Consider the following 20,311-nt stretch of genomic DNA (forward strand, 5'->3'; position numbering starts at 1 on the left):
GCTCTCCTAGAGAAGGAAATGGCAACCCACTCCACTATGCTTGCCTGAAAAATCCCATGGATGGAGGAGCCTGGTAGACTACAGTCCACGGAGTTGCAAAGAGTCGGGCACCACTGAGTGACTTCACTTTCACTTTCTTTTTAGAGTCAGACTAAACTACATAAACATACTTCTTCCAAATAAATTAAAAAGTTGATCAGTATGTATTAATCAATTCTGAAGGACACAAACATGTTTAAAAAACTGATACTGAGGTATAGATTCAATCAATATGTTTAATTGCTATATAGTTTTGAATACCTATTAGCAGCAGCAGTGGCAAGATTATTCAGTATCTGTTAAATATATCAAGCTGGATTTAGAAAAGGCAGAGGAAACAGAAATCAAATTGCCAACATCTGTTGGATCATCGAAAAAGAAAGAAAGTTCCAGAAAAAACATCTACTTTTGCTTTATTGACTATGCCAAAGCCTTTGGCTGTGTGGATAACAGCAAACTGTGGAAATTCTTAAAGAAATGGGAATGCCAGACCACCTTATTTAACTCCTGAGAAATCTGTATGTAGGAGAGTTAGAACCAGACATGGAACAACGGACTGGTTCCAAATCGGAAAAGGAGTATGTTAAGGCTGTATATTGTCACCCTGCTTATTTAACTTATATGCAGAGTACATCATACAAAATGCCAGGCTGGATAAAATACAACCTGGAGTCGAGATTTCTGGGAGAAATATCAAAAACCTCAGATATGCAGATGACACCACCCTTATGGCAGAAAGCGAAGAGGAACTGAAGATCCTCTTGATGAAAGTGAAAGGGAGGGGGAAAAGGTGGCTTAAAACTCAACATTTATTTATTTATTTATTTTTCAATGCATGATGCAGGATGCTCGGGGCTGGTGCACTGGGACGAACCAGAGGGATGGGATGGGGAGGGAGGTGGGAGGAGCATTCAAGATGGGGAACACATGTACACCCAGGGCAGATTCATGTCAATGTATGGCAAAACCAATACAATAATGTATAGTAATTAGCCTCCAATTAAAATAAATAATTTTTTTTAAAAGAAGGAAAATAAAAACAAACTCATCATTTAAGAAACTAAGATCATGGCATCCAGTCCCATCAGTTCATGGCAAATAGATGGGAAAACAATGGAAACAGTGACAGACTTTATTTTCTTGGACTCCCAAATCATTGCAGCCATGAAATTAAAAGACGCTTGCTCCTTGCAAGAAAATCTATGACCAACCTAGACAGCATATTAAAAAGCAGAGACATTGCTTTGCAGAAAAAGGTTCATCTAGTCAAAGCTATCATTTTTCCAGTGATCATGTATGGATGTGAGAGTTGGACCATAAAGAAAGCTGAGTACTGAAGAACTGATGCTTTTGAACTGTGGTTTGGAGAAGACTCTTGAGAGTCCTTTGGACAGCAAGGAGATCCAACCAGTTCATCCTAAAGGAAATCAGTCCTGAATATTCATTGGAAGGACTGATTCTGAAGCTGAAACTTCAGTACTTTGGCCAGCTGATGCGAAGAACTGACTCATTGGAAAAGACCCTGATGTTGGGAAAGATTGAAGGCAGGAGGAGAAGGGGACGACAGAGGATGAGATGGTTGGATGGCATCACTGACCAATGGACATGAGTTTGAGCAAGCTCCAGGAGTTGGTGATGACCAGGGAAGCCTGGTGTGCTGCAGTCCAAGGAGTTGCAAAGAGTTGGACATGACTGAGTGATTGAACTGAACTGAATTGATAAATATACCGCAAATCATAAACAGGAGATTAATATTGTATGTTATTGCTCCATTGTATTTGTTGTTAATGCATGCATTTTTAATACCATAGACATTTATTTTAAGATTAAAATCATCACGTTATTTACTGACAGGAGAAAGATTTATTCCTATTTATATAAAAAAAAGTATTTTAACCAAATTTAACATTTTCTTTTTAGTTTCCTCTCAGGAAATTTTTTCCGTATTAGACTTTTTTGTTATTTATTTTCTATAAGAAATTGTCACTTTGAAGGTAATCTGTAATGTTCAAAATGTTCTCTAATAAAAGTAAATATCATTATTGTTTATTTGAAATTATAGAAAAGTATAAATTATTCCAAATTGAACCCAACAGTATCTAAGTATCTCGTCATTTCTTCTTTCCACAAAAAGCATATATATTAAATCTTAAAGCATTCAGAGCAAAAGAAAGCTATTCCTGAGCACATTTTGGCAGCAAAGTGTGCAATTTACTTAAACATTAAGGATATTTTAGTATTAGGTCTCATGAGTGATTTCATGCTATCATTAGAGAAGCCTGCCTGCAGGGCCACTGTCACCATGCCCAATAAAACAGAAAAATAGAAAATGTCATACACTTCTACTGTACATCTAAGTCTTTTCTTATGTGTAGTTTTGTTTCTTTTTCTGGATTTCCCTGTAAATATAATTTTTGAGTCCCTCGTCAAGTATCTTCTGTCCCTTTTGCCTTTTTTTTCTAAAAACCTTGAATATTTGAAATATTTTCCCTTCAAATATTTGATTTTCAGTTGTATACTCACTTCTTGCTCAAGTTTCACATTTAAGTTATCTTTACAATATCTTTTAAAATGTGCATTAAAAATATACATTGTCTTTCCTTAACGTTTTTCATTTCTCAAAAACCTGAGTATTATCAAACATTCAGGCTTTTAGCAAATTTATTCTTTTAAACACATAGTGCAGAAAATTATATTCTATAGAAAATGTTGCATGTATTGCTACATTTTTCCTTGTGAATAACTTAAAAGATTTTGATATGTATTAAAAAATTCCAGAATTAAATTTGGGTCAATTTACAACTCAGTATAGCTTAAAACTGATATAATGTGTATGCTTGGAAATTTTCTGGACAAAACAAAATTGGTGCTTTATTGTTTCAACTTGTATTCCTATAAATATGACTGGTTTGAATATTTTTCTATTTTTTTATGTGCAGAAGATAACCAAGAACATCTGCAGTTGTATGAGAGAAGTTAAAAAGCAGGGTCAGGGTGCTTAACTGTACAGTTATGAATTATACTTAAAACAAGACTAATTCTGAGTTTATTTCTGTTCCACAAATGTCATAATTTATTAAAAATAATTTAATATGACATTGTGTTCTATAAAAATTTGTGTGTGTTCCAACATTGTGATTTTACTTGGCAATTTCAAGTTATCTACCTCAGCCATATATTTATATTTTCCCTGTTACCAATTATGTTGATGAAAGATAATATATTCTATTTATTTTATGGGGCTTCCCAGGTGGTTCAGTGGTAAGAATCTGCCTGCAATTGATCTGCTTGCAGAAGATGCAAAATTCATGGGTTTGATCCCTGGTTCAGGAAGATGCCCTGGAAGAGGAAATGGCAACCCATTCCGTTATTCTTGCTTGAAAAATTCCAAGAACAGAGGAGCCTGGCAGGCTGCAGTGCATTGGGTCACAAAGAGTCAGGTATAGCTGAGTACACACACATATGCATTTATTTTATATTCTTAAATGGAACAAAACCTAAAGGATTTGCAGTGGGGCAGGGGCATATCTATTTCCAGTTCTTTTGTCATTAAGGCACCAACTTAGTCAGCATGGATTCTGCTATGTAAAACATAGAAGACCCAGCGGATCAGGCCCTGTGCAACATAGCGAGGCCCAAATAGACATGAGAGGATTCTTCCCTCCACTCCATGGCTCAGCTACAAACTCTGTGCTTTGGCTGATCAGTCTTCCCCAGTGGTCACCAGAAGGACTGGAGAACACAGTTGGGAAATGCAGAGACTTAGTGCCCATGCTATGGGACAAAATTGCCCACTGAGAGCTGGGAGATGACAAGGACCTGGCTCTCACTCACTGTGAAGACTCTTCTGAGTTATAGTGATCCCTCACCAGGCTGTACATTCTCAGAGAGCAGTCTCCAACTTAGTAGTGTACGAAATAGAGCTTCTTCCCTCTTATCTTAACTCACTACCCATCCTCTCTCATCTCTCGTCGCTTTGAGCCCCTACTCCCAATAGACTGTAGAGTTTCTAGAATCTGTTTTTGAGATTTCTCAGGCTATGATTGTTGTTCACATCATAATGACTCCTTTGCATATTCCTCAGTTTTTTTTTTTTTTTTGGACGTCAGCACCCAATATTTGCAAAATTACAACCCGGGTTATATCAAACTCTGTCTACCCTAAACCTAAACTTCTGCCATTAAATATAGGTGGAAAAATGCATGAAACAAGCTTAATTTCTAACTTAAATTTATGCCTGTGAACCTAGTTTGGGATCAAAAATCTTGTCTTTGCATCTGTTATATAGTCCAGATGTAGAATACAAATTTATGGCTACCAGGAGGTAAGGGGGATAGGGATGATCTAGAAGATTTGGATTAGACATACTAGTCTAATTTATACATAGACACACTACTATGTAAAAAACAGATAACTAATTAAGGACCTGCCTTGTAGTACAGGGAACTCTACTCAATACTCTCTACTTGCCTATATGGGAAAAGAAATTTTTTTAAAGTGGATATATGTATATGTATAACAGACTCATTGTGCTATACACTTGAAAGTAACACAGCATTATAGATAAACTATACTCCAATAAAGATTTAAAAGAAATAAAATCAGCCCCTCACATATAAATCTCATTCTTCCTCATCTTCTTATTTACATTGTTCCAGCAGACCTCTTTGTTATTTCCTACATCATCATTATTTTTTCATAACTTTTCTGGATATTTTCCATCAGTCTGAAAACATTATGTCTCATCTCTAAAAAAATGGACAGAAAACTCTTCTTTGATTCTTTTTACTCTCTGGATATGATCTTGTTTCTTTTATTGTAAAATGTGCCTCTATATCCTTTTTTTCCAGTGGATCTTTAATGCATTCCAATCAGATTTACCCTCTATCATCCAATTGAAACTATTCTTGACTAGATCATCAATAACCATAAAGTTGCTGAATGTAATAAGCAATCACAGGGCATCATCATACTTTACTTAAAGAGCAGGAAAAAAAAAACTTATTTTTTTTTAAACCTGGCTTTCAGGACATCAGACTTTCTCTGTTTTCATTCTGTCACACTGATGGCTTCATCTCAGTCTTTTTTGAGTGTTTCTTCTCTCCACTCTTAACAGTGAAATCTAAGTCCACAAGTTTCAATCATTAACTCTTTTTTTTTAACTACACTCATTTTTTTGATTATTTTATCTAGAGTCTATCTGGTTTTAGTTGCAATACATTCTGTATGATGAGTAATCTGCTATTTCTAACTCTAGCCTAGTATTCTCATTCTGAAACTCCCTATTTGTTGATAACGTTATCATCATCTCCTGTTGGCCATGTGATAGAGATCTCTAAATATGACCAAAAATAAACTCTTGTTTTTCTTGAAAGCAATGTCAGCCATATTCTTTTCTATAATCATTAATGACAACTCCATAATTTCAGTTGTATAGTTCAGAATTGCAGTTATTCTCTATTCTCTTTTTTTCACACCATGTATGAAGTGAATAAAATGTCCTTATTTTTGTTTTTGCAGTAATATGTTCTATAAAACTGCCAAAAATATTTAATTATGAGATAGTGAACCATTGCTTCTAGGGAAAATACAAATTTAAATTCCTATAAACCTCTGGTCATAACATTTTTGCCCACTGATCAACAGATTACATGATTTTATGTGTGTTTCTGTTTAAAGATATCTTATTTAATATATATTCATTAATATATTATCTTATTTAATATTGATTAACGAAATTGGACCAACAACACAAAAACTCATGCTTGACCATCATTTATCTAATAATCCTATTTTCTTCAAAAAGTACATCTTAGCCTTCTTGCACTTTAGGAACTCTAGATAGCCTTCAGAGTTACAATCGGTGGCCAATTTGAGGGCAAGATTATAAGCAAGATGCTCAAAAATGTGATAACTGTGGCACTAAAAAGATGGTGAAAAGAAGACATGTTTATAGTATGATAATTGAAACAAGAAAGCAGAGCATTGTCTAATTTCACCTTAGGTGGAAACATGCACATTGGACAACTCTAACTTTGTGCAGCTCTGAGCAGATCCACAAATGATGGGAAATGTATCCTTTGCATTATTTGAATTCTGCAAACATATTTTAGTTGGTAGGGAATTTTGTAAATATGGAATCTATGAATAGTGAGATATATCATATTTTTAAATGGCACTTTCCAAAAAGAACTAGAATGTGAGCATTTATCACCAGGTCAAATTATGATACTGTTCCTCCAGTATTATTCAAATAGACTCTTTCAATGTTCTTCATGCTTCTGTCCTTGCTCCTATACTGTCTACTTTCAATATCACTCATACATAATATGTTAGTAAGAAAGAGAGAGAGGAGGGAGGGAAGGGTGGGAAGAAAAGGGGAAGGAAGAGAGGAGGGAGGGAAAGAGGAAGAAAGAAAAAGAAATAAATAAAAGGGAAAACAGGAAAAGAAAGAACCACTACTAGTTATTATGGTTCAGTTCAGTTCAGTTCAGTCGCTCAGTCGTGTCCAACTCTCCGCGACCCCATGAATCACAGCACGCCAGGCCTCCCTGTCCATCACCAACTCCTGGAGTTCACTCAAACTCATGTCCATCGAGTCGGTGATGCCATCCAGCCATCTCATTCTCTGTCGTCCCCGTCTCCTCCCACCCCAATCCCTCCCAGCATCAAACTCTTTTCCAGTTATTATGGTTCAGTTCAGTTCAGTTCAGTTCAGTCGCTCAGTCGTGTTCGACTCTTAGCGACCCCATGAACCACAGCACGCCAGGCCTCCCTGTCCATCACCAACTCCCGGAGTTCACTCAAACTCATGTCCATCGAGTCGGTGATGCCATCCAGCCACCTCATTCTCTGTCTTCCCCGTCTCCTCCTACCCACAATAGCTCCCAGCATCAGAGTCTTTTCCAGTGAGTCAACTCGTCGCATGAGGTAGGGCACTCCAATTCTAGAGATGTTAAAATGGGGAAAGTGTGTTTCTTAGAACTGATGAAATCCTGTATATTTTCTTTACTTTAATACAAAAGCTTAAATACAACAAAATCTAAAAGATAAAAAATGGGTTCATTTTTTCTATTCAGCTACCAGGGAAATATTGACTTTGATTATCATGATCTAAGAAAGCATGTGTTTTCCCATGACATTACCATATGAGGTTTACAATTATTTCAAATATTCTAATTACCAATGGAGTCTCTGACTTTCCTTATGATTTTACCGGAGTGTAGAATTTAATATTTATCAATTGCTTCTATGGAAATACTTTTTTCTCATAAGTATGTTTTGAAACTGCTGTTTGTAGCTATGTCTTACTCTTGTTCTTTATCTATCTGACTTGAGGGTTCCGTGTCTTTGTTTGTCTTTATTCTCTTTAAATGTTATCTTTTAAAACATATTTGAGAAAAATTCAGTTCAGTTCAGTCGCTCAGTCGTGTCCGACTCTCCGCGATCCCATGAATCACAGCAGGCCAGGCCTCCCTGTCCATCACCAACTCCCGGAGTTCACTCAAACTCATGTCCACAGAGTCAGTGATGCCATCCAGCCATCTCATTCTCCGTCGTCCCCTTCTCCTCCCGCCCCCAACCTTTCCCAGCATCAGAGTCTTTTCCAGTGAGTCAACTCGTCGCATGAGGTGGCCAAAGTATTGCAGTTTCAGCTTTAGCATCAGTCCTTCCAATGAACACCCAGGATTGATCTCCTTTAGAATGGACTGGTTGGATCTCCTTGCAGTATAAGGGACTCTCAAGAGTCTTCTCCAACACCACAGTTCAAAAGCATCAATTCTTCGGCGATCAGCCTTCTTCACAGTCGAGCTCTCACATCCATACATGACCACGGGAAAAACCATAGCCTTGACTAGACGGACCTTGGTTGGCAAAGTAATGTCTCTGCTTTTTAATACACTGTCTAGGTTGGTCATAACTTTCCTTCCAAGGAGCAAGTGTCTTTTAATTTCATGGCTGCAATCAGCATCTGCAGTGATTTTGGAGCCCAAAAAAATAAAGTCTGACACTGTTTCCACTCTTTTTCCATCTATTTCTGATGAAGTGATGGGACCAGATGCCATGATCTTTGTTTTCTGAATGTTGAGCTTCAAGACAACCTTTTCACTCTCCTCTTTCACTTTCATCAAGAGGCTTTTGAGTTCCTCTTCACTTTCTGCCATAAGGGTAGTGTCATCTGCATATCTGAGGTTATTGATATTTCTCCCAGCAATCTTGATTCCAGCTTGTGCTTCTTCCAGCCCAGCGTTCCTCATGATGTACTCTGCATATAAGTTAAGTAAGCAGGGTGACAATACACAGCCTTGACGTACACCTTTTCCTATTTGGAACCAGTCTGTTGTTCCATGTCGAGTTCTAACTGTTGCTTCCTGACCTGCATACAGGTTTCTCAAAAGGCAGGTCAGGTGGTCTGGGATTCCCATCTCTTTCAGAATGTTCCACAGTTTATTGTGATCCACACAGTCAAAGGCTTTGGCATAGTCAATGAAGCAGAAATAGATGTTTTTCTGAAACTCTCTTGGTTTCTCCATGATCCAGCGGATGTTGGCAATTTGATCTCTGGTGCCTCTGCCTTTTCTAAAACCTGCTTGAACATCTGGGAGTTCACGGTTTACATACTGCTGAAGCCTGGCTTGGAGAATTTTGAGCATGACTTTACTAGCGTGTGAGATGAGTGCAATTGTGCGGTAGTTTGAGCATTCTTTGGCATTGCCTTTCTTTGGGATGGGAATGAAAACTGACCTCTTCCAGTCCTGTGGCCACTGCTGAGTTTTCCAAATCTGCTGGCATATTGAGTGCAGCACTTTCACAGCATCATCTTTCAAGACTTGAAATAGCTCAACTGGAATTCCATCACCTCCACTAGCTTTGTTTGTAGTGATGCTTTCTAAGGCCCACTTGACTTCACATTCCAAGATGTCTGGTTCTAGGTCAGTGATCACGTTATTGTGACTATCTTGGTCATGAATATCTTTTTTGTACAGTTCTTCTGTGTATTCCTGCCACCTCTTCTTAATATCTTCTGCTTCTGTTAGGTCCATACCATTTCTGTCCTTTATCGAGCCCATCTTTGCATGAAATGTTCCCTTGGAATCTCTAATTTTCTTGAAGAAGTCTCTTATTTTTCCTATTCTGTTGTTTTCCTCTATTTCTTTGCATTGATCACTGAGGAAGTCTTTCTTATCTCTTCTTGCTATTCTTTGGAATTCTGCATTCAGATGCTTATATCTTTCCTTTTCTCCTTTGCTTTTAGCCTCTCTTCTTTTCACAGCTATTTGTAAGGCCTCCTCAGACAGCCATTTCGCTCTTTTGCATTTCTTTTCCATGGGGATGGTCTTGGTCCCTGTCTCCTGTACAATGTCACGAACCTCCGTCCAGAGTTCATCAGGCACTCTATCAATCAGATCTAGTCCCTTAAATCTATTTCTCACTTCCACTGTATAATCATAAGGGATTTGATTGAGGTCATATCTGAATGGTCTAGTGGTTTTCCCTACTTTCTTCAATTTAAGTCTGAATTTGGCAATAAGGAGTTCATGATCTGAGCCACAGTCAGCTCCTGTTCTTGTTTTTGCTAACTGTATACAGCTTCTCCATCTTTGGTTGCAAAGAATATAATCAATCTGATTTCGGTGTTGACCATCTGGTGATGTCCATGTGTAGAGTCTTCTCTTGTGTTGTTGGAAGAGGGTGTTTGCTATGACCAGTGCATTCTCTTGACAAAACTCTATTAGCCTTTGCCCTGCTTCATTCCGTGCTCCAAGGCCAAATTTGCCTGTTACTCCAGGTGTTTACTTTCTACTTAAAATAGGATTCAGTAATGTTATCACCGAAACAAAGATTCTGTTTAATACCTGTTTGGTAGCAGCAGCTTCTGGATTACATGCTGTCAGAAGTTCTTGGCCAGGTATTATATGTACTATACAATTAGTCCTTACTCCTAAGGCAACCTGAGCTATGACAGAACTCATGTATATAATTCATATGTAATCATTTAGTGAAACAAGTTAGATTTCATTTTTAGTGCCGATTTATGTCAAATATTATTTCCAATTACATGCCATAATCTCTATGAGGTTTTAACTGTGATTAACTCCAAATTACCAGTTTTAATGAAGGCAAATTAGTCTTCAGAGCTTAACATAGAAAGTCCCTATAAATGGGTTTCAACTGAATGCAAGAGGCAGAGGGCAAATTTTAGTAGCAATAAATCAATTGATAGAAATAAAACTCCAAGTCAATTAAAGTCAAATAGTAACCTACTTAAATTTCCATAGAGGGTAATAGACTTCTTGTCTAGAAATTATCTCTTTTAGAAACAAAACTAATTTTATATGATGGAAACAGAATCTAAGCTGCCTGAACTTACTCGCTATCTTTTCTCTCACCTTCTCCTTCCCTTCCTCCCTCCCTTGCTCCCTTGTGAACTTGCCTCTTTTATATGTTCTTTCCTTTTCTTTTTAATATTTTTATTTATTTATTTACTTTTTACTTCCAAAACTATGCTGAATAGTTGTGGTGAGAGTGGGCACCCTTGTCTTGTTCCTGACTTTAGGGGAAATGCTTTCAGTTTTTCACCATTGAGGATAATGTTTGCTGTGGGTTTGTCATATATAGCTTTTATTATGTTGAGGAATGTTCCTTCTATTCCCGCCTCTTTTTAAATATTTTTATAGTGATTAAACATGCATGCTCTAGAACCAGAGAGCTTTGGTTACATTCTAGTTTAAACATTTACTATTTGATCTTGGCCAGACTGTGAATTTTCTTGTTCCTTAGTTTCCTACATGCTATTTAATGGTGATCTCTTTCTCAAGAGTTTCTTAGCATTTTCAGCATTAACACAAATAAAGAATAAAACAAAAATCTTGGCACATAATAACTGCCCAGTTAATGGTACCTAAACATTTCACCATAGCAGATATCTTTATGCAATTTATCATTTGCATGTAAATTATTATGTTAAATTATATAATAATTTTATACATTAAATGGTTCATACTACTTAGTCTTTTGTTTAATTTTTCATAATTTTGTACTTTAAGATACAGTGATGCTGAAAATATTAAATAAGCCAAAGTAATAAAATTTCTGGAGTAGAAAATGGCATTATTCTTGCCTGGAAAATTCCATAGACAGAGAAGCTTGGTGGGCTACAGACCATGGGGACGCAAAGAGTCAAAACGTCTGAATGACTGAGAGCAATAAAATTTCCTAGTTGTAGCAATCTATTAGATATGCTAATAATGACAATAAGTATTAAGTACATGCAATATGACAGAAACCATATTAAGTGCTTTATTGGATTTTCTAATTAAATCTTAACAACAGTATGGTAAGGTTGATATTAAACACACTGCTTGAGGATATATAGGTATTCTGCAAATATTTTTCTAAATAATTTTAATTACTTTCTTATCTTCAAATATATATATATATTCAAGTACCGTCTCTACCTCAAATTCTCCTTAAAAAACTTCATTGTATTTCAGTTCACTTCAGTCACTCATTCGTGTCCGACTATTTTTGACCCCATGAACCACAGCACGCCAGGCTTCCCTGTCCGTCACCAACTCCCGGAGTCCACCCAAACCCATGTCCATCGTGTCAGTGATGAAATCCAACCATGTCATCCTCTGTCATCCCCTTCTCCTGCTGCCCTCAATCTTTCCCAGCATCAGGGTCTTTTCAAATGAGTCAGCTCTTCGCATTAGGTGGCCAAAGTATTGGAGTTTCAACCTCAACATCAGTCCTTCCAATGAACACACAGGACTGATCTCCTTTAGGATGGACTGGGTGGATTTCCTTGCAGTCCAAGGGACTCACAAGAGTCTTCTCCAACACCACAGTTCAAAAATATCAATTCTTCGGCACTCAGCTTTCTTTAAAGTCCAACTCTCACATCCATACATGACCACTAGAAAAACCATAGCCTTGACTAGATGGACCTTTGCTGACAAAGTAGTATCTCTGATTTTTAATATGCTGTCTAGGTTGGTCATAAATTTCCTTCCAATGAGTGTCTTTTAATTTCATGGCTGCAATCACCATATGCAGTGATTTTGGAGCCCAGAAAAATAAAGTCTGACACTGTTTCCACTGTCTCCCCATCTAGTTCCCATGAAGTGATGGGACCAGATGCCATGATCTTTGTTTTCTGAATGTTGAGCTTCAAGCCAACTTTTTCACCCTCCTCTTTCACTTTCATCAAGACACTCTTTAGTTCCTCTTCACTTTCTGCCATAAGGGTGGTGTCATCTGCATATCTGAAGTTATTGATATTTTTCCCAGCAATCATGATTCCAGCTTGTGCTTCTTCCAACCCAGCGTTTCTCATGATGTACTCTGCGTATAAGTTAAATAAGCGGGTTAACAATATACAGCCTTGACGTACTCTTTTTCCTATTTGGAACCAGTCTGTTGTTCCATGTCCAGTTCTAACTGCTGCTTCCTGACCTGCATACAGGTTTCTCAAGAGGCAGGTCAGGTAGTCTAGTATTCCCATCTCTTTCAGAATTTTCCACAGTTTCTTGTGATCAACTAAGTCAAAGGCTTTGGCATAGTCAATGAAGCAGAAATAGATGTTTTTATGGAAATCTCCTGCTTTTTCGATGATCCCGGAGATGTTGGACATTTGATCTCTGGTTGCTCTTCCTTTTCTAAAACCAGCTTGAACATCTGGAAGTTCATGAATCACGTATTGCTGAAGCCTGACTTGGAGAATTTTAAACATTACATTACTAGTGTGTTAGTTAGTTAGTTCAGTCGCTCAGTCGTGTCCGACTCTCCGCGACCCCATGAATCACAGCACGCCAGGCCTCCCTGTCCATCACCAACTCCCAGAGTTCACTCAAACTCATGTCCACGGAGTCAGTGATGCCATCCAGCCATCTCATTCTCCGTCGTCCCCTTCTCCTCCCGCCCCCAACCTTTCCCAGCATCAGAGTCTTTTCCAGTGAGTCAACTCGTCGCATGAGGTGGCCAAAGTATTGCAGCTTCAGCTTTAGCATCAGTCCTTCCAATGAACACCCAGGATCGATCTCCTTTAGAATGGACTGGTTGGATCTCCTTGCGGTATAAGGGACTCTCAAGAGTCTTCTCCAACACCACAGTTCAAAAGCATCAATTCTTCGGCAATCAGCCTTCTTCACAGTCCAACTCTCACATCCATACATGACGACGGGAAAAACCACAGCCTTGACTAGACGGACCTTTGTTGGCAAAGTAATGTCTCTGCTTTTTAATATATTATCAAGGTTGGTCATAACTTTCCTTCCAAGGAGTAAGCGTCTTTTAATTTCATGGCTGCAATCAGCATCTGCAGTGATTTTGGAGCCCCCAAAAATAAAGTCTGACACTGTTTCCACTGTTTTTCCATCTATTTCCCACGGTGAGTGCAATTGTGCGGTAGTTTGAGCATTGTTTCGCAAGGAGATCCAACCAGTCCATTCTAAAGGAGATCAATCCTGGATGTTCATTGGAGGGACTGATGCTAAAGCTGAAACTCCAATACTTTGGCCACCTCATGAGACGAGTTGACTCACTGGAAAAGACTCTGATGCTGGGAAAGGTTGGGGGCGGGAGGAGAAGGGGACGACGGAGAATGAGATGGCTGGATGGCATCACCGACTCTGTGGACATGAGTTTGAGTGTACTCCGGGAGTTGGTGATGGACAGGGAGGCCTGGCGTGCTGTGGTTCATGGGGTCGCGGAGAGTCGGACACGACTGAGCGACTGAACTGAACTGAACTTGAGCATTGTTTAGCATTGCTTTTCTTTGGGATTGGAATAAAAACGGAACTTTTCCTGTCCTGGGGCCACTGCTGAGTTTTCCAAATTTGCTGGCATATTGAGTGAAGCACTTTCACAGTATCATCTTTCAGGATTGGAAAGAGCTCAACTGGTATTCCATCACCTCCATTAGCTTTGTTCATAGTGATGCTTCCTAAGGCACATTAGAATTCACATTCCAGGATGTCTGGCTCTAGTTGATTGATCACACCATCGTGATTATCTGGGTGGTGAAGATCTTTTTTGTACGGTTTTTCTGTGTATTCATGCCCCCTCTTCTTAATATCTTCTGCTTCTGTAGGTTCCTATCATTTCTGTCCTTATTGTGCCCATCTTTGCATGAAATGTTCCCTTGGTATCTCTAATTTTCTTGAATAGATCTCTAGTCTTTGCCATTCTGTTGTTTTCCTCTATTTCTTTACATTGATTGCTGAGGAAGGCTTTCTTATCTCTCCTTGCTATTTTTTGGAACTCTGCATTCAAATGCATATATCTTTCCTTTTTTTCTTTGCTATTCACTTCCTTTCTTTTCACAGCTATTCATAAGACCGCCTCAGATAGCCATTTTGCATTTCTTTTTCTTGAAGATGGTCTTCATCCCTGTCTCCTGTAGAATGTCACAAACCTCCGTCCATAGTTCATCAGGCACTCTATCTATCAGATCTAGTCCCTTAAATCTATTTCTCACTTCCACTGTATAAGGGGTTTGATTTAGGTCATACATGAATGGTCTAGGGGTTTTCCCCACTTTCTTCAATTTAAGTCTGAATTTTTCAATAAGGAGTTCATGATCTGAGCCATAGTCAGCTCCTGGTCTTGTTTTTGTTGACTGTGTAGAGCTTCTCCATCTTTAGCTGCAAAGAATATAATCAATCTGATTTCGGTGTTGACCATCTGGTGATGTCCATTTGTAGAGTCTTCTCTTGTGTAATTGGAAGAGGGTGTTTGCTGTCACCAGTGCATTCTCTTGGCAGAAATCTATTAGCCTTTGCCCTGCTTCATTCTGAACTCCAAGGCCAAATTTATCTTTTACTCCAGGCGTTTCTTCACTTCCTACTTTTGCATTTCATTCCCCCATAACGAAAAGGACATTTTGGGGGGTGTTAGTTCTAGAAGGTCTTGTAGGTCCTCATAAAACTGTTCAACTTCAGCTTTGTCAGGGATTGGGCTTAGACATGGATTACGTGGTATTGAATGGTTTGCCTTGGAAGTGAACAGAAATCATTCTGTCGTTTTTGAGATTGCATCCAAGTACTGCATTTCGGACTCTTTTTTGACCATGATGACTACTCCATTTCTTCTAAGGGATTCCTCCCACAGTAGCAGATATAATGGTCATCTGAGTTAAATGCACCCATTCCAGTCCGTCTTATCTCACTGATTCCTAGAATGTCAGTGTTTACTCTTGTCATCTCCTATTTGATCACTTGCAATTTGCCTTGATTCATGGACCTAACATTCCAGGTTCCTATGCAATATTGCTCTTTACAATATCGAACCCTGCTTTCATCACCAGTCACATCCACAACTGAGTGGTGTTTTTGCTTTGACTCCATTCCTTCATTCTTTCTGGATTTATTTCTCCACTTATCTCCAGGAGCATATTGGGCACCGACCAATCAGGGGAGTTCATCTTTCAGTGTCCTATCTTTTTGCCTTTTCATACTGTTCATGGGGTTTTCAAGGCAAGAAGAGTGAAGTGGTTTGCTCTTCCCTTCTCGGGTGGACCACATTCTGCCATTTCATTGCATTATGTAAGTATAAACTCAAAAATAAATTTCTCAGTTCTACTTAGCTGACAGGTGTTCCAAATACAGTTTTCTGTAGTACTCAGAAAACAAGCAAAATAGTAATTGGCAATGGCCCCTAAAGGGCTAGATTGTAATTATTTGCTCTTAGCATATGTTAAAGTGAGTGAAAGTCACTCGGTCATGTCCGACTCTCTGTGATCCCATGGACTATACAGTCCAATGAATTTTCTAGGCCAGAATACTGGAGTGGGTTACCTTTCACTTGTCCAGGGAATCTTTCCAACCCAGGGATTGAACCCAGGTCTCCTGCACTGCAGACGGATTCTTTACCAGCTGAGCCACAAGGGAAGCCCTAGTATGTGTTAGGCACTCTATTAAAATTTTGTCCATCCTTTCCTCTTAATTCCTGTCAGATTTCTGTGAAATAAGTCTTGTTATTTCCATTTTACCTAAAGGAAAAAAGTTCAAAGAATTTGAGTAATACTCCCAAAAGATGCACATCTCGAAATAGTTCCAGGTCCATTTGATTTCATAAGCTATGATCTTATGCATGAGATATACCACCAGTTCCAGCCTGAATTTCACAGAAACCAGAGTGTAAGACAAAATTATGTATGACTAGTTTTTTAGAAAGCAAAAGAAAGTATTAAAGTTTGTGCATAACTGGGCAGCAGGCAGTTATTGTGGCATCTAATACGTCAGAGACAATATGGAAGCCCCAAGATGCATATCAGCAGTCAAGATGACAGAGGTGAAGCAGGACACTGAAACCAATCAAACCATGCAAGGCTGCTGCCTGGAGCCCATCAGCATCCAGCGGCTCAAGGCGGTATGTTCAAGGCGTCTGATAGACCCACTTTCATTTCACTGATGAAGATTTTACTCTAAGCATTTCAGTTTTTAATTTGGATAACTTTTAATTGTCTGACAAGTAGATTTAATGGTGGCCAACATAAACTGTAAACATGGAACTCGTAGGTAGCAAGAAAAAAGAATAACAATACTTCCAGCATTCATAACTGGCAGTGAAGAAGTGTTTTATATAATACAGGTATTCTGAATAGAGCAGAAAATCTTACTTGAATCTTCTCTTGAAAACCATAGTGTTATGTAAAAATGTATCAACATTAAATTATAAAATATTTGTAATTTACCTGGTGTTCTAAGAAAAAAGAGATCTAAGGAAGATATGGTTTTTTCCTGGGTAATAGTGGCCACAATATAGGCTACCTAATTCAATTCATAATTTTTCTATTGGTCACTAAGGAAATCTCAAAATCTAAAAAAACAGAAAGAATGCAGATACTGGTCTTTTACTGATACTGTTGGTTCATCTTTCTTTTTTTTTTTTTTTAAACAAATGTGGTAGAAAGTAGGGAACTAGAGCCAGGCAAATTTTAAAAAGTGGACTCAGACATATGTTGTTGCTGAATTTTCTTTCAGTTAACAATATAATAAGAAAATATAAATTGCCCATGAATCTAGGAAATATGAATATATCATGCACTCTCAGTCTATGTTTAGCCACTGGAGAATCTACAAAATTTGTAATTACACTATAATATACATCTGTGAGAGTTTTTTCATGAAGATGTTATTTATCCGCTATTTTAGGATGATGTTTTAGAAATCAAATCTCATTAATTATTTGCACACAAATGATTGTTTTTTATGTGAATGAAAGTTTGCTTTCCAAATTACTAATATCAGAGTTTCTGTCTTAAAGTATAGTGAACTTTTTTTTGGCAAGAAAGTATAGCTTTTTGTTTTATTACTACATTTCAAAGTGTCACTTTGTATTTGCCGATATTACAATTATGAAATGAGTGAGTAATATTAACATGCAGTTCTGGAAGCATACTCTAACTTCCTGTGAAATAAATTACTAAATAATAGGTTTGTAAATTAAACAGTAATGGCAGAAGCAGAGAAATAAAGTAATAATCTGAATTTAAATATATTATCTAAAAGGTTAGTAAAATAGGTATCTTTAAGTTTTGTCTTTGCCATTAATTTATGTTGCTAATTATTCATAGCAAGTTTTGGCTTTGATTACATTGTATTAAAGAATTCTTAATATCTGCATTATTTGCTGTATCATGTTATTGTTTTACTCTGTACTAAATCTTTAGAGTACTTACTAAATTTTATGTGGAAAAATCAGGGGCTCAAATGTTTCAGTTCACTTCACTTCATCTCTCAGTCGTGTTCGACTCTTTGCAACCTCATGGATTGCAGCACACCAGGCCTCCCTGTCCATCAACAACTTCTGGAGTTGACTAAAACTCATGCACATTGAGTTGGTGATGCCATCCAACCATCTCATCCTCTGTCATCCCATTCCCCTCCCGCTTTCAATATTTCCAGCATCAGGGTCTTTTCCAGTGAGTCACTTCTTTATATCAGGTGGCCAAAGTATTGGAGTTCAAGAGTCTTCTCCAACACCACAGTTCAAAAACATCAATTCTTCGGCATTCAGCTTTCTTTATAGTCCAACTCTCACATTCATACATGACTACTGGAAGAAAACATACCTTGACTAGATGGACATTTGTTGGCAAAGTAATGTCTCTGCTTTTTAATATGTTGTCTAAGTTGGTCATAACTTTTCTTCCAAGTAATAAGTGTCCTTTAATTTCATGGCTTCAGTCACCATCTGCAGTGATTTTGTACCCCCAAAAAACAAAGTCTGTTGCTGTTTCCACTGTTTCCCCATCTATTTGGCTTGAAGTGATGGGACCGGATGCCAAGAACTTAGTTTTCTGAATGTTGAGCTTTAAGCCAACTTTTTCACTCTCCTCTTTCACTTTTCTCAAGAGGCTCTTTAGTTCTTCTTCACTTTAGCCATAAAAGTGGTGGCATCTGCATATCTGAGGTTATTGATATTTCTCCCAGCAACCTTGATTCCAGCTTGTGCTTCATCCAGCCCAGTATTTCTCATGATGTACTCTGCATATAAGTTAAATAAGCAGGGTGACAGTATACAGCCTTGACGTATTCCATTTCCTATTTGGAACCAGTCTGTTGTTCCATGTCCAGCTATAAATGTTGCTTCCTGACCTGCCTGCAGATTTCTCAAGAGGCAGGTTATGTGGTTTGGTATTCCCATCTCTTTCACGATTTTCCAGAGTTTCTTGTGTTCCACACAGTCAAAGGCTTTGGCATAGTCAATGAAGCAGAAATAGATGTTTTTCTCGAACTCTCTTGCTTTTTCGATGATCCAGCAGATGTCGGCAATGTGATCTCTGTTTCCTCTGCCTTTTCTAAAACCAGCTTGAACATATGGAAACTCTTGGCTCATGTACTGTTGAAGCCTGGCTTGGAGAATTTTGAGGATTACTTTGCTAGCGTATGAGGAGATGAGTTCAATTGTGCGGTAGTTTGAGCATTCTTTGGCATTGCCTTTCTTTGGGATTGGAATGAAGGCTGACCTTTTCCAGTCCTGTGGCCACTACTGAGTTTTCCAAATTTGCTGGCATATTGAATGCAGCACTTTCACAGCGTCATCTTTCAGGATTGAAATAGCTCAACTGGAATTCCATCACCTCCACTAGCTTTGTTCATAGTGATGTTTTTTAAGGCCCACTTGACTTCACATTCCAGGATGTCTGGCTCTGGGTGAGTGATCACACCATCATGGTTATCTGGGTGAAGATCTTTTTTCACAATTCTTCTGTTTATTCTTACCACCTCTTCTTAATATCTTCTGCTTCTGTAAAGTCCATTCTGTCCTTTATCGAGCCCATCTTTGCATGAAATTTTCCCTTGGTATCTCTAATTTTCTTGAAGAAATCTCTAGTCTTTCCCATTCATTGTTTTCCTCTATTTCTTTGCACTGATCACTGAGGAAGACTTTCTTATCTCTCCTTGCTATTCTTTGGAACTCTGCATTCAAATGGGTATATCTCTCCTTTTCTCCTTTGCTTTTCACTTCTTTTCTTTTCACAGCTATTTGTAAGGCCTCCTCAGACAGCCATTTGGCTTTTTGCTTTTCTTCTTCTTGTGCATGGTCTTGGTCCCTGTCTCCTGTACAGTGTCATGCACCTCCCTCCATAGTTCATCAGGCACTCTGTCTATCAGATCTAGTCCCTTAAGCCTATTTCTCACTTCCACTGTATAGTCATAAGGCATTTGTTTTAAGTCATGCCTGAATGGTCTACTGGTTTTCCCTACTTTTTTCAATTTAAGTCTGAACTTGGAAATAAGGAGTTCATGATTTGAGCCACAGTCAGTTCCCATTCTTTTTCTGCTCACTGTGTAGAGCTTCTCCATCTTTGGCTGCAAAGAATATAATCAATCTGATTTCAGTGTTGGCCATCTGGTGATGTCCCTGTGTAGAGTCTTCTCTTGTGTAGTTGGAAGAGGGTGTTTGCTATCACCAGTGTGTTCTCATGGCAGAACTCTATTAGCCTTTGCCATGCTTCATTCTGAAATCCAAGGCCAAATTTGCCTGTTACTCCAGGTGTTTCTTGACTTCCTACTTTTGCATTCCAGTCGCCTATAATGAAAAGGACATCTTCTTAGGTTGTTAATTCTAGAAGATCTTGTAGGTCTTCTTAGAACCGTTCAACTTCAGTTTCTTAAGTGTTACTGGCCAGGGCATACACTTGGATTACTGTGATATTGAATGGTTTGCCTTGGGAACGAACAGAGATCATTCTTTCGTTTTTGAGACTGCATCCAAGTAGTGCATTGAGGACTCTTTTGTTGACTATGATCACTACTCC

This window comes from Moschus berezovskii, chromosome 19 (assembly GCF_049115385.1).
Source record: "Moschus berezovskii isolate FMDL1 chromosome 19, NW_MosBer_1.0, whole genome shotgun sequence".
In the NCBI taxonomy this organism is placed as follows: domain Eukaryota; kingdom Metazoa; phylum Chordata; class Mammalia; order Artiodactyla; family Moschidae; genus Moschus; species Moschus berezovskii.